Source organism: Typopeltis vanoorti, chromosome 25 (assembly GCF_054136105.1).
Source record: "Typopeltis vanoorti isolate ZY-2024b chromosome 25, IOZ_Tvanoo_1.0, whole genome shotgun sequence".
NCBI classification, from domain to species: domain Eukaryota; kingdom Metazoa; phylum Arthropoda; class Arachnida; order Uropygi; family Thelyphonidae; genus Typopeltis; species Typopeltis vanoorti.
The window spans coordinates 42566810-42580938 of NC_143573.1; the positions used below are offsets into that span (position 1 = coordinate 42566810).

Here is a 14129-nt window from a genome sequence, read left to right on the forward strand (position 1 = left end):
TCATATGTTGGAAAATTATGTTCGGCGAACGAGTCGGACTGTAATTGGTTATTTTGTCGCGTGGCGTGACTTTCTGCATTTACACACATTTTCGTAATTTTAGGGAGTTAATTATAAAAGAACAGCAGAATTCAAAAGTTCAAAAAAGAAAAAAAACTTGATAGTTTTTTCAAAGCAGGATTACTTAAACCAAGCGCCTTAACATCGAATATTAACTTCACATTAACTTATCTAAAAGTGTGTGTAAAACAATTTTTGCTATTACAGTCAGTGGCGGCTCGTGGCTTGAAATCGTGGGGGCTGCAACTTTCGAAATATACATACACACTGTAAGTACAGTGTATTCGTGTTAGGATAAAATATTAAAATTATGGTAAAAATTTAAAAAAAAATTAAACATGAAAAAATTGTTTATTATCGATAAAATTATATAGTTGGGTATAATTTAAAATTACTTAAAAATTACTATAACGAATGTTATGTCTTTAATTGTAAGGTCCAAATATTTAAAGAGACGGAGTAAACACGATAAGCACCATGAACACTCTACTACTGGCGCAAACTGGATATAAACAACAGTGGAACTGCGCGACGGACAGTGCCGCATTACGCTAATAGCTCGTATCTCACTATGACGTGCATATGCTTGCTCGCGTAGCAATATGACACTGTAGAAAGCACAGTGTCGCTAGCGTCACTGTGCTTTCTACAGTGTCATATTTCTACAGTGCTTCGCCCTCCTAAGTGCTACAAGATGGATTATTATTATTTTTTTACAAAATAAGATAATTGTATAAGATTATTGATGATAAAATTAAATATTACAAGCAAATATAAATAAATATATTTATATATCGAGAAAAATTGGGTGCTGCAGTTCGCAGTGCTATGCACGAACCGCCCCTGATTACAGTGCTAATATTGAGAAAATTGCAGTATAATGTTACAGATATTTTTATATTTCAAGAAAATCGCGATTTAACGGACACCCCTTAGCCCCGATTAGTCCGTTAAATCGAGGATTTACTTCACTTTTAATTAAACTATACCTGTTTCCTTCCTATTCGTACAACTGCGATCGAGACACACGGATGCAGCACATGCTGTATGACTCATTCTTGCGTACACAAATGTTTCTTCTGCTTTCTCCCTGAATGATGCTCCTGATATATATTGAGCGAAATATATAGGCGTATTTAATAAATTCTAGTTTCCAAAGGAAACTAGATTCATGCGTGAAACCGTTATTTAAAAAAAAAAAAATTGGGGTTTGTCTACCACGTCCTTATTAAACGCTTAGTAACTGTAATAGATAATTTCGGCTGTCTATTTTTTTTTTTTTTTTTTTTTAAATCATCTAACGCCTTTTATTCCCATATATAGCAAGTAGGCGAGGGTGTTTTAGCCCTATCTAACTTTTGGAGACTGAGTGGGCAGTTCAATCTCCACTGGAAGCCAATCAGAGATAGCTGGTCCAAGGCTATTACTAATTAAGAGGCACGCAGTGAAGAGACTGCTAACAAATGCCGCCATCTTCTGGAACCTAACCCTAACACAATCTTTTTAATGCTGAAAATAATGTGGGTTCCACTGTCGATTTTCTTGAGTTTACGGGACGAAAAACTCGCTTTCCCCTGAGATCGACTAACCCTGGAACCGGTCGAAAAAAGGGTTAGAAAAAGTTCCTCTAGTCGGTGACTAGAATTGAACTCGTGAAGCTCTTTCTTCAGGCGGTTTAGCACTGAGGAGTGTAAACGCCACTTCCTCTGAGTTACACAGGCTTATTAGTTATCCTTGCAAAATGGTCTGACTAGAACAAAATATGCATTTTTTTTTGTTTGTTTGTTTTAACGAAATCTATCCAGCTAGCATGCGTATATATGAACGGAATTACAAAATTTATCTTATACTGTAGGTACTGCATTTTGCGAAACTTATTTAAAACGGCCTTGGAAAACCTCATCTTTATGTTATAAAACTAAATATGAAACGGAAGTTTGAGATGCCTAATTTTTCAAGGACGTATTGCTGTGGATTATTGCAATATGTTCTAATGGTGCTTTGGACAGAGACATTGGGTGTAGTAAAAAAACCTGATTTGAAAATCACCTCTAGATGTTACGTTTATACATATACAGAAAACGTAGATGCTTTTATTAAACGACTACTTTTGAATAAACCTATTCCGAGCATTAAAATGCGGTAGGTGCAAGTAGATACCAGAAACAGATTCAAGTGGATGTCATAAATTAACCAATAATACAACGTGGTGCAGAAATTGCTGCACAGAATGACTTTTTCCCCCCTCCTATTGTACAATACCGCAACTCAAACATAAAAGCGTTTACAATTAGATCTTGTGGGGAGCTGCCACTTTGTTTCACATGTGACTGCGGAGGGGGAAAATGCTGCGTGGGTACAGTAATGAATTATCAATAACTTGAGCAGTAATTTAGCCTCTGACGATTTTTTTTATATATATTTTTATAATGAGTACTAGGTTAATGAATTATTGATAGACTGGAAGGGTGAGGGACTAAATTGAATCCATGCATGTTTTTGTGCTTTGACAGATGTCGAAATTAATTTTAATTGCTACCCCTCACAGTTCACACACACACAAAATCGCACTCCCAAGAGGAGAAATGTATTCTTATTCAGATTAGCATATTCTGTTTTTTTTTTTTTTTTTTTTTTTTATCATTTGTGAAGGTGGAGAAGTGTTAATAAATCCTTCACATATATTTAACAGCATAACCGATAACATCTCTCAGTCTATCCTAGTCTGATTATTCTACAATTGTAATATCAAGTTATACTTCAGTATGTAATTAATACGGAAAAATAAATAAGCCTGCTAAATATTTTATCGACTGTAAAAATTACTCATTAAAATTAATATAAATATTAATATTTTTGCGTGTTCAAAAAAACATTTTCTTATTGTTTTCTCTTTCCTGGTTATTCAGGAATGATGTACGTAATTTATTATTCTCTCTCTCTCTCAGGAAGAGACTATAAATTATTATAAATGCGTGATTTTCGTAACAACAACACTGTATACAGATACCATTCGATATCAACAATTGAATCTAAAGTCGTTTTGGCATATTTCAAGTAAATAATTTTGTTGTGCGTTAAGTGTTCTTTCAGTAAGATGGTCTAACTGAAAACGACTAGACAAATTTTAATGGCGATCCTAATAAGCAAATATAATTGAAATCATTTTTCTCAATAAATAATTACAGCTAAAAAAATATTCTTTCACCAACCATTGCAAGATGGCTGATGCGAAAATTATTGGTGAAGAACAACAATTATGGCATAACTTATCCGAAGGAACCAATTATTCACAGGCCGAGCAGGAACTCTGTGTGACTTTTGTAAACTTGTAGTAAATTAGTGCCGTTGACGAGTTTTTTTTTTATTACTAATTTTACATATCTTTTTGGTATTTATTTTTTTTCATAATCTGGAAACATTGTTCGAGAGAGAGAGACCAAACACGAAACTTTGCCTTCCTGACTTGTCGATTCGAATCGTGAACCTGTTGGTTGGAGAGCGGATATATCGACTAACCGAGCCACATACAATACGGCTTGAAATTGCCCAAAGTTTAAGTTTCGGCTATCAATATTTCCATCGCTTTCCTCAGAATTATCATGAATGTACAAAATTTACGCTATTCGAAGAATAGCGTAAATTATGTACATAAATTATGTACTCTAATGTATACTGTAGACATAATATTGTTTTATGCAAATTTTCATAAAATTCTATCCGATAGGTGTGGAATTCTTATTAGTATGAATCGTTTTGCCTGCACAAATGATATCCAAGAAATGAACCACAAGCGAGTAGTAATATTTATGTCTAAATCTTAAATCAAAAGAGTTCCTTGTAGCTCAGTCAGTTTTGACGGCGCCTTTGGTCGGAAAGACCGTTTTTTTTTTTTTTTTTTGTATCTAAAGATGAGTTAGTCGTGGAAGGGTTTTTAATCCCACTATTCATCATCAAATTCTTGATATGTACAATCAAAAATATATATACACACGCGCACTATGATAGTATTAAATAAAAAGATTTCATTTTTACTAACTTCCTTTTTCCTTCAAATTCGTAATCTTCCAGAAATCCAACATTGTCAGGTATTTCGGTTGAGGCACTTCTAACTGCAATCCATTTAGATCTTACTCTCTCCCCTGAGTCTTTTTATCATACCAACCTGTCAAACACGACTTTGTTAACCTGTCCTATCCTATCTCAGGTGGTGACCACAACACCGAAGATTTTCAAAGCCCATTTTTTATAGTATTTTATAAAAAAAAAAACACTTTTTAAACAAATGTTTTATTTTCTGCATCGGTGAACTTGGGCGCCATATATTAGAAAAGTATCTAGATGTTCGCAATAGAAAAAATTTGACTTAACGAGAAATAAAAAAGCAAGCAAGTGATCGCAGACAATCTTACAAAAAGGTGCTGTTACAGCATTCATGTATAGTGATAACATTCGTTATCATTAAACACGATAGCAGCGTGGATCTACAGTGCTATTAGGCATATGGAACAAATTTCGAATATTGTTTTCAATAAAACTGATACGAGTTAAACCAAAATCGAACCGCGTGGGTAAACAGTATATATTACATTCTAAAGGCTACCTTTTATTAAATTCCTTTCTGACCAAACAGCGAACTATTGCTATGTACAACTGCAAAATTTTTCTCCTTTGTGTACCTGCAAACAGTCCTATGAAAAATAAAAACTGAGACAGCGCCGTACATTTTTGTAAGAATTCCGAATAGCAAATTTCAATAAAATCTGTTCAGCCAGAGTTCAGGAATAACTTGCGAGAAAACACAAAAGAAATCAAATATGAGCAAACTTAAAACAATAGCGGACGTTAGTATAGTGATCGGGAAATAACTAGGATGTAATGGTGAGTATTGCTTTCTGTTTGCCCATTATTGCCCAGTGTGTGTGTGTGTGTGTGAGCGCGCGCTTATGCGTATTATGTTGGGTTTTTGGAATTACCGCCGAAGCAACTAAAACAAAGTCGGTGTGTGTGTCGGTTTAAGTATGTTGTTTGTTCTGGCGTTTTGCCTACTTTACGAGCTTTGGTAGGGGAGGAGAATTACGAGTTTTTACGGGGGAAAAAAATCCGCCATTTCATGAGACAGGTTAGCTTACCTAAGTTGAAAAGTCCTCATGGAATTCTAACCTTGGTGTTTGCAACCATCGTCCTTACTGATTATGCTACACTAGCTGAAGTATCAAAAAGAGCTTGTATACATAGCCCACACACGATGACACTTGTAGCAATTCCTCAGCAAAAAAGAAGTGGCAAAAACAGACATTGCCAAAATGCACATTATGCTTACGTTTAGCAATCAAGATGAATGGTAGGCACCACAAAGTTTCTCAAACTTGCGCTGAACATCTGAGGAAACGGACTCGTGCCAAATATTTCTATCCTTTGCTATCCGAAACTTAAATATTTAACAAAACTGTTCGAAAATTTTCCTTCGTTCTTTTACCACTTTACACGAAGTTCAAAATACATTTTTTCCCAGCGCGAGTGACGTATGCAGTCGAATAGCAGCTGGCGAGCACAACCAAAGTAGCCACGCACTAATTCTCCTGCCTTTTCCTTACTGAGGAGCAGTCTTGGAGTAATATTTTAACATCGCAAGCATGCCATGCAACGTTATGTTGCACGTATATTTCCTCATTTGTTCCATAAAAAATCAAGACTATTATGGCTGAATTATGTAAGTTTACAATTAAATCAGATATTCCATATCTTGCATCATCAAAAGAAAAAAAAATCATTTCTTTCTTTTCAGTCGTCTTCCTACAGTGTTTTTGTTGGATTCCCTAGGCACCTTTTCCTATTTTAACTGCGAGAAATCTTTATAAGGATTTCTTTTTTTTTGGGGGGGGGTTTCATCGCTCAAAATAGACAAATGGCCAGAAAAAACGCAATTAAGAGACTCAATACACTGCCCTCAATAATTTGGAGATGTTGGAACGCCACGGATTTCTAATTTGCAGATGAAGACTGCATTATGTTATATATTGTTGTGATGTCATGTAGAGATATCTGCTGAAATGGCTGTGGTTGTCTTGAAATACGGACGAAGCAACTAAAGCTATGATGCTAGTGTACTATGTCTGTACATGAGGTGTTCTTCTAGCCGATTTGCTTGTTTTGAGGGATGAAAAAACCCACGTTTCAAGGAGGATAAGCTTTGCTACTTCCAGTTCGCCTCCTGTGATCGGCTAACAGCTGCAAATGAAGAAAATCCTTATAATGGTTCTTCGCCTCATGAACGCAGATCCTTACAAACTAAAAAGGGCATCATCGATACCGATTAAGCTACTCAGGAGACAATGGGAGGGATTAAAATTTTAATAATTATTCAAATATTAAAATTTGAACGATTAAGTCAAATAAAACTTTTATTTTTAAGTCATTTTCCATATTCTATAAGGAAAATAGGCTTGCTTTATCATATCAGGTGTTTGATATATAATAGGAAATGAGACCATGTTTTATATTAAAAATAGCTATCTCTATGTTGAATTTTTTCTTGACAATTATTCATAAGACTATTACACTTTTTTATAAAATCTTTATCAAGTAGCTTTATTTTTATCCTCCTACATGTTTCGCCAATCTGTTTCTATTGGCATCCTCAGGGAATACAAATCAGTAAGCACAAAATGAAGGTTACAGACTAGGTTATAACCGATGGTTCTAAATCACACAAAAATTGGTATTGTGCGTGTCTCGTTAACGTTATTTATTCGTGATGACTCATGACGTAATTGTTATGAAAGTTAATTTCTTTGATGTTTAATGATCTGACAAAAGTTTTCCAAATTTCTGGTAAAATTAGACGTTGATTCTTGTTTAGGTTTTCAGTTTTACGGGCGACTGTAGCTGCTTCTTTAAAGGTTCTTGAATGGTAGTTATCTTCTATGTATGGCATAAGGCTCTTATCCCACTCAATGTGATGGTTAGTAGAGGCAAAGTGGCATGAAAGGCCTGAAATGTCTTGTCTGTTATTTCTGACATATCCTATGTGTTCTTTCTTTCTCGTTTCGAAGCTTCTAGATGTCTGACCTACGTAACTAATACCACATGAGCAAGGAATATTATATACTCCAGAGTATTTGTAGAATGGGTGAGGATCTTTCGGTGATCTTAAAAATTTCCGAATAGTATTGATTGGTTTGAATGCCACTCTGATCTTGTATGGTTTTAAAAGGTTAGCTAATTTTTTGGAAAGGTTGTTGACAAAAGGAATTGTAATTGTACTGATGTATTGGACGTCATCACGTTGTCGATGTGGTATATCAGTAAATAGAATCTTGTTATAGAGTCTTTTAGGGTAACCATTTAAAGAAAGTTCTCTGGATATTGTGGTTAATTCTGTTAGTAGGTCATCCTTGTCTGTCGTATACTGTATAGCTCTTTTCTTGAGACTATGGATAATGCTAAGTTTCTGAGCTATGTGATGAGCTGAGTTGAAATGGAGGTAACGTCCAGTATTTGTAGGTTTTCGGTATACAGATAGGTTGATACTATTATTGGATTGTTTCTTTATTAAAAGGTATTTCATTACGTCCAATAGTTGATGGAATCTATTCTCCCACTTACCAACTATCCAAGTATCTTGCGAAGATTTTACAACAACACATTCACGTCTCGGATACTTATATTAAAAACTCAAAACATTTTACAGATAAAATAAAAAACATCCCTATTTTTGAAGAGGATATACTAGCAAGCCTGGACATCACATCTCTGTTTACTAACATTCCAGTGGTTGAAGTCATCAACATCTTAGACAAATTGTTCCCAAGAAACATCACTACTTTGTTCAATCACTGTTTAACTTCTATTTCATTTGGCAAGAAACGATCTACAAACAACTCACTGGATTAGCTATGGGTAGTCCCCTCTCACCTCCTTGTGCTGACTTATTCATGGAAGATCTAGAGAAAAAAATCTGAACCCAGATCTTTCCAAACCCGAAAATTTGGTACAGATATGTGGATGACATCTTTATCATTTGGGATCATACAAAAGAAGAACTAATGAATTACCTCAACCAAATCAATAGTTTCCACAATACCATCAAATTCACATTAGAAATGGAAAAAGATAAAAAACTGCCATTCCTTGACATTTTAATAAAGAAACAATCCAATAATAGTATCAACCTATCTGTATACCGAAAACCTACAAATACTGGACGTTACCTCCATTTCAACTCAGCTCATCACATAGCTCAGAAACTTAGCATTATCCATAGTCTCAAGAAAAGAGCTATACAGTATACGACAGACAAGGATGACCTACTAACAGAATTAACCACAATATCCAGAGAACTTTCTTTAAATGGTTACCCTAAAAGACTCTATAACAAGATTCTATTTACTGATATACCACATCGACAACGTGATGACGTCCAATACATCAGTACAATTACAATTCCTTTTGTCAACAACCTTTCCAAAAATTTAGCTAACCTTTTAAAACCATACAAGATCAGAGTGGCATTCAAACCAATCAATACTATTCGGAAATTTTTAAGATCACCGAAAGATCCTCACCCATTCTACAAATACTCTGGAGTATATAATATTCCTTGCTCATGTGGTATTAGTTACGTAGGTCAGACATCTAGAAGCTTCGAAACGAGAAAGAAAGAACACATAGGATATGTCAGAAATAACAGACAAGACATTTCAGGCCTTTCATGCCACTTTGCCTCTACTAACCATCACATTGAGTGGGATAAGAGCCTTATGCCATACATAGAAGATAACTACCATTCAAGAACCTTTAAAGAAGCAGCTACAGTCGCCCGTAAAACTGAAAACCTAAACAAGAATCAACGTCTAATTTTACCAGAAATTTGGAAAACTTTTGTCAGATCATTAAACATCAAAGAAATTAACTTTCATAACAATTACGTCATGAGTCATCACGAATAAATAACGTTAACGAGACACGCACAATACCAATTTTTGTGTGATTTAGAACCATCGGTTATAACCTAGTCTGTAACCTTCATTTTGTGCTTACTGATTTGTATTCCCTGAGGATGCCAATAGAAACAGATTGGCGAAACATGTAGGAGGATAAAAATAAAGCTACTTGATAAAGATTTTATAAAAAAGTGTAATAGTCTTATAGCTATCTCTGTTTATGTGGTCCTCTAATAATTTTTGCACCACTGAACTGATTTTATATAGAGGTATAAATGCTATGATCTGATATTTATACAAAAGCCATTTCAACACTGTATATTTCCTAAGTTATTTTCGATGAAATGAATATGGTGATCTCGTGAAAAGGGTGTATGAAAAGAAGGTTTCCAGAAGTGTTTATTATTTGTTTATATGGATGGTTTAATTAAATATGCTACAATCGTACAAAGAGTAGACTAAGAAATTGCCACCCAGACTTTCTTGGTCATTGAAATAAGCGCAGCAAAATGAACTTCCGAATCTATGACGTGGTTTAGAGCAGTGGTCTCCAAATTTTTTGATCGCATACCCCCAAGACAGAAAAAATAAACAGCGCGTATCCCCAATTGATTGAGCAAAAATCTATTGTAATAAATATAAAGAGGAAATGTGGCTTGTATCGTCATATAATAATTAAAAACGCTAGTATTTTTACGCATTATTTTTATTATGAACAGCTTACAAACATTTATTACAATATTTAATGTGAACAATGGCCTTGCATTTCTTTCATAATTTCTTGAAATTCTGGTTTGATGACTTCTGATACTGCGATACGTTGCTTCTTTAAATTATCTGCAATGATTTCTATACGTCTACCAATAGTATTTGCTGATAAAGTAATACATTTTAGTTTATTTGCGTATTCTTTTCCATGGATTATTTCTACCATTTTTATGGCGGTTGGGAGTGCAAGTGTTTCCCCAATGGTGTGTGGCTTTTGGTCTTTTGCAATTAAGAATGCAACCTCAAGAGATGCCTCCAAATATTTATCGTTAATTTTAGTGAATTTTTTTAAGTTGTTGGATTGAGAATTACATGTCTTCAAACATCGTTCAAAGAATTGTAAAGATTTGTGTTCAGGATGTTTAGTTTTTAAGTGTCTTACTAATAATGATGGTTTCATACTTACATTACATAGCATCTCATGACGCAATACACATGTAGGACGAGGGGTTCATTGTTGACTATCGTCGATGAAAATCCCCATTTCAAGTAGTCTTCTTGATAATTTCGAACTTTCTTGGGCAAGGTTTTGTTAAGTTTCAGATTAATGTTTTTATTACTTAATTTGACTGATAACGAACTTGTTTGAATAGAAGAATCAATCCTATCTTTTCCTTGTTGTTCGTCTGATGTAGAAGTACTATTATAATTATCTTCAATTCGCGGTTTCTTTGGAGGAACTTTTTTAACCATTTATCCATTTTGTGAGGGTTAATTTGTAAAATTTAAACATAATTCATTTACTATCGATAATATCAAACACTTTTAAAAAATGTAAGCAATTTTGATAATATTAATTCACTATTTCTAGTGTAAAAACAAGCACAAAAAGGCGTTGGAATTGCACAGAAACAATATATACTAAAAAATAGTCAAACTTACTATTAATAGTCAAACAATTAATACAACTGTGGTGTCATCTGTAGATAGCAGGATAACTAAGCAATTTTCCTTCTCTAGTTGGGCTTGTCAACACTAGGATGCTCTACAAACAATGGCAATGATAAGAAGTAAGAGATTTATTCCCCAGTTTTAAAAAACATGACAGCTTTGCCACGAACGATTATGTGTGCAAAGTCGCCCAATGTGTGCTATTCGCAAATTTAAGTTTACAAGATCTTTATAACGTCTTTGTCTATATTAGATATATGTTCAATTGACGAAAGAAAGTAATATTCTTTATCTTTAATTAATTACTTAATTTTTTTTCCTATCAATATAAAACTTTTTTTTAATGAATCCCCACGTATCGACTCGCGTACCACACTTTGGAGACCACTGGTTTAGAGTAATGGACATGATCACGTATCGTTCAAGCTATAAACAACTCCAATCATAACGAAATATTTAATGCTGCCATCAGATAGTATAACCCCTGCATACGTCGTATAATAAAGGTTAAATAAATTCTCTCTGTGTGTGTCGCATTTCTTACTTCTTTCCATATTGTGCTCTTCCCATTAGTTTCGTATGATTTATTTTAGTCTCCGATGTTCATCATGATATTTGAACATTTTTCATTATTTTTAAGTCGGTTCGTTTTTTTTTTTTTTTTTTCTTTATGTGTAACACAGCAATCAGTCTCTCTCTCTCTCTCTCTCTCTCTCTCCACCCCCTCTTCCTAACTATGCACTTATTAATAGATCGGAAAAATCGATTTTTTTAAAGGATCACATTTTCAGTGCAAAGTGACTTTCTACCAATGAAATCAGTGATTAGTGACACATTCTGGAAATAAGTTGCTTTTATAATTTATCTAGTGAATTTTTTAAATAAAAAAAACTTAATAGGTTTCACTTAGTAAATATTCTACACAATTATTACATATATATTACATACAGAAATTACATACAATTTAATTTCTATAAGTCTCTCCCCCCCCACACACACCCAGATCATCATTTTCAGCTCTGTTATGTATATTTCGATAATTCATTCCTTCCACGCTCGAATTTTTATCTAAATATATAGGATGCAAAGTAAATTCCACCTTAAAGCAAATATATTTTCATGATATTCATAGTTATAGATAGCTTATGCTGCGAAAATATGTTAAAGGTTTAGCGTTTTGGGCTTTTAATTTGGAAAATACATTTATCAAAACAGTCTGCTCTTTGTACGAACGGTGTGTGTGTGTTCGGAGTAAGGGTGAAAGCAATCTGCTATTATTATGATCGTTATTTTGTTCGCTACAGTACACCGAGCAAAATTGCACTATTTTAGTCATTATAAATCCGTTGACTTTAATCTCCAAAGCTGCCTTCGTTCGACTATTCCAATCACTTATTTTGTTGCATTCCATTGCTGCACATTACCCATTTCTGCAGAACGATAAAAATAGCTTTAAAACGCAAACTTTTAATTGCCCATCTGAAAAAGATTTGTTTGGTCTTCTCTTTCCAACAAGATAAGTAGGGAGATGAGCATTACACGAGTCTGCAGAAATCGATTCTGGATGAGAAATGCATAACATCTATTAATAACATGCTCTAGCACCTCAAAAGAGACGGGCACGTGTGCGTAGTAACCTCCCTCCAAACTGTAGCTGTAATAGGATTACAGATTAATGGTTTCTATGTCAAAGATACACCATCTTAGTTATATATCTTCTGGGATATTCTATTAGGGAGTTCGGTGATTGCAACGCCTCATCATTAGTTTGTAACCCGAGTATGGCTTTAGTGTATAATGAACGAAGGGGCATCGTCTGCCAACCTTAGTTTACTGCTGCTGTCAATAGTGTCGAGGTTCGTAGCGCTTATCCTTTCCATGAAGAGACAACTCCGTTTTCGGTCTTTAAAGGCCAGTTCGAATTGATTTAAAGTTTTCGCTTTCATACGAATTTTCTGTGAATTGGAAATTCAACATTTCTGAAGCAAATATTGTCTGATATGAAAGCGGTCTTTCTTTCTCTTTCCCACCCATCCACAACTTCTTATGATGATCCCCAAACAAGAGGTTGTTCACCCTAGCACAGTAATACCGTGAATGGATGGAAAGTTAAACTTAATATCGCTTAGTTTCAAAATCTGCAGATTAAATTTTAGGAGAGTCATATGAAGAGGAAGTTGTTTCAAAAACAGCAGTAATAAACGAAGAGGAAGAAAAACTTGGTGTTAGTCATTATATTTGTAGCCATATTCGCTATTTACAATGCTCTGAAAAACTATACCCAGGCTGAATACGAAGCCATTGAATTACCCATGACATATGTACTATAGCTTCGTTGCACTGCATCACTTAAAATAATCCAAAAAAAAAGTCGTGCTGTAGATGGTGCTTGCCGATGAACTAATACAGAAGTACAAGTGACAACACAAGTGAAGTAAAGCTTGAGGCGCACTTTGGTAAGATACACACAGCATTCAGTGAAGATTGAGAACGATCAGTCCAAAATGCTTAAAATGGTTAATTAGGTGATGATTAACTTGACGTATCCTATGAGGAACAACACAATGTTACTGATGATGAAATGAATGTCGCTACTGGTTGGATTCAAGTCAAAAGTGCCAGGTGCCTTGCAGAGCGATTCAATGTAAATGACGAAACCACTTTAAATCAACTGGGAAAGGAGTAACCAAATTAAGAAAATGAGTTCTACACAAACTTACAGCAAACTTCGGAAACCATCAGTTTCCTATATCCTGCTTTCGCATCACAATAATGAAAAATAAAAATTGGATCGGTTGCTTACATTTGACGAAAGCCGTTTATAAACAGCGAAACCAAACAATCGCATCTTTATACAATTCACCAATAGAAGATGTATCAGGTGGAATACGGCTGGTATTGTTAATTAACACATCATAAACCCAGGAGGTTTATGATGTGTTACTCCAAAAACAATCTGCAAGAGTTAATTGCATAGATGTGTTTGTTCATGAGCCAGCTTATTCCAGGTCACCACACCGTGCGAAGAGAGGTGATTTGGCATAAGTTCTGCAACTTTTGTTGAATTCTATCACACCCTCCATATTCCCTAGACATCTCGCTATCTGATTATCACCTTTTAAACGCTGGGCGGTCATGCGTAACCGATAATTTCGAAACTGAGAAGCAAAAGAAACGGAGATGAATTATTTGTTGACTTTTAAAATTGTTTTATAAAAGCGTTGTACATAAACCAAATTTCGTTTGGAAGAAGTTTGTTCCTGAAGATGCGTATTTTTCCCAATAAATTTTGTTCATTTTTAGGAAAGTTTTATTCTGAAAACGGTAATAACTTTTTTTTGTCGTCTAATATTACTAGAAACGGCAATGGTTTCTAGTTATATTAGATGGTTCTCAAACCAAGTGGCGTGAGTGACTAATAAAGATGGGAACGCAGTAGGCTTAAGAGAAACCTCAAGACCATGT

At 34.6% G+C, this 14129-nt stretch overlaps 1 protein-coding gene and 1 long non-coding RNA gene across 4 annotated transcripts in view; one reads left to right on the forward strand and one right to left on the reverse strand.

The window, feature by feature from the left end:
* Positions 1-14129, reverse strand: part of LOC150092689 (tumor protein p53-inducible protein 11-like) — a 158000-nt gene that overhangs the window by 53343 nt on the left and 90528 nt on the right. The gene's annotated exons all lie outside the window — the stretch shown is intronic.
* LOC150092690 (uncharacterized) overlaps positions 4699-14129 on the forward strand; it is a 36068-nt gene continuing 26637 nt past the window's right edge. Inside the window, exon 1 of one of the 2 annotated variants that reach the window (XR_016550507.1) lies at positions 4699-4941. This is a non-coding gene — a long non-coding RNA (uncharacterized LOC150092690). Of the gene's footprint in view, positions 4942-5708; positions 5774-14129 lie in introns of those variants that run through there. The other variant, XR_016550506.1, reaches the window with a different exon arrangement.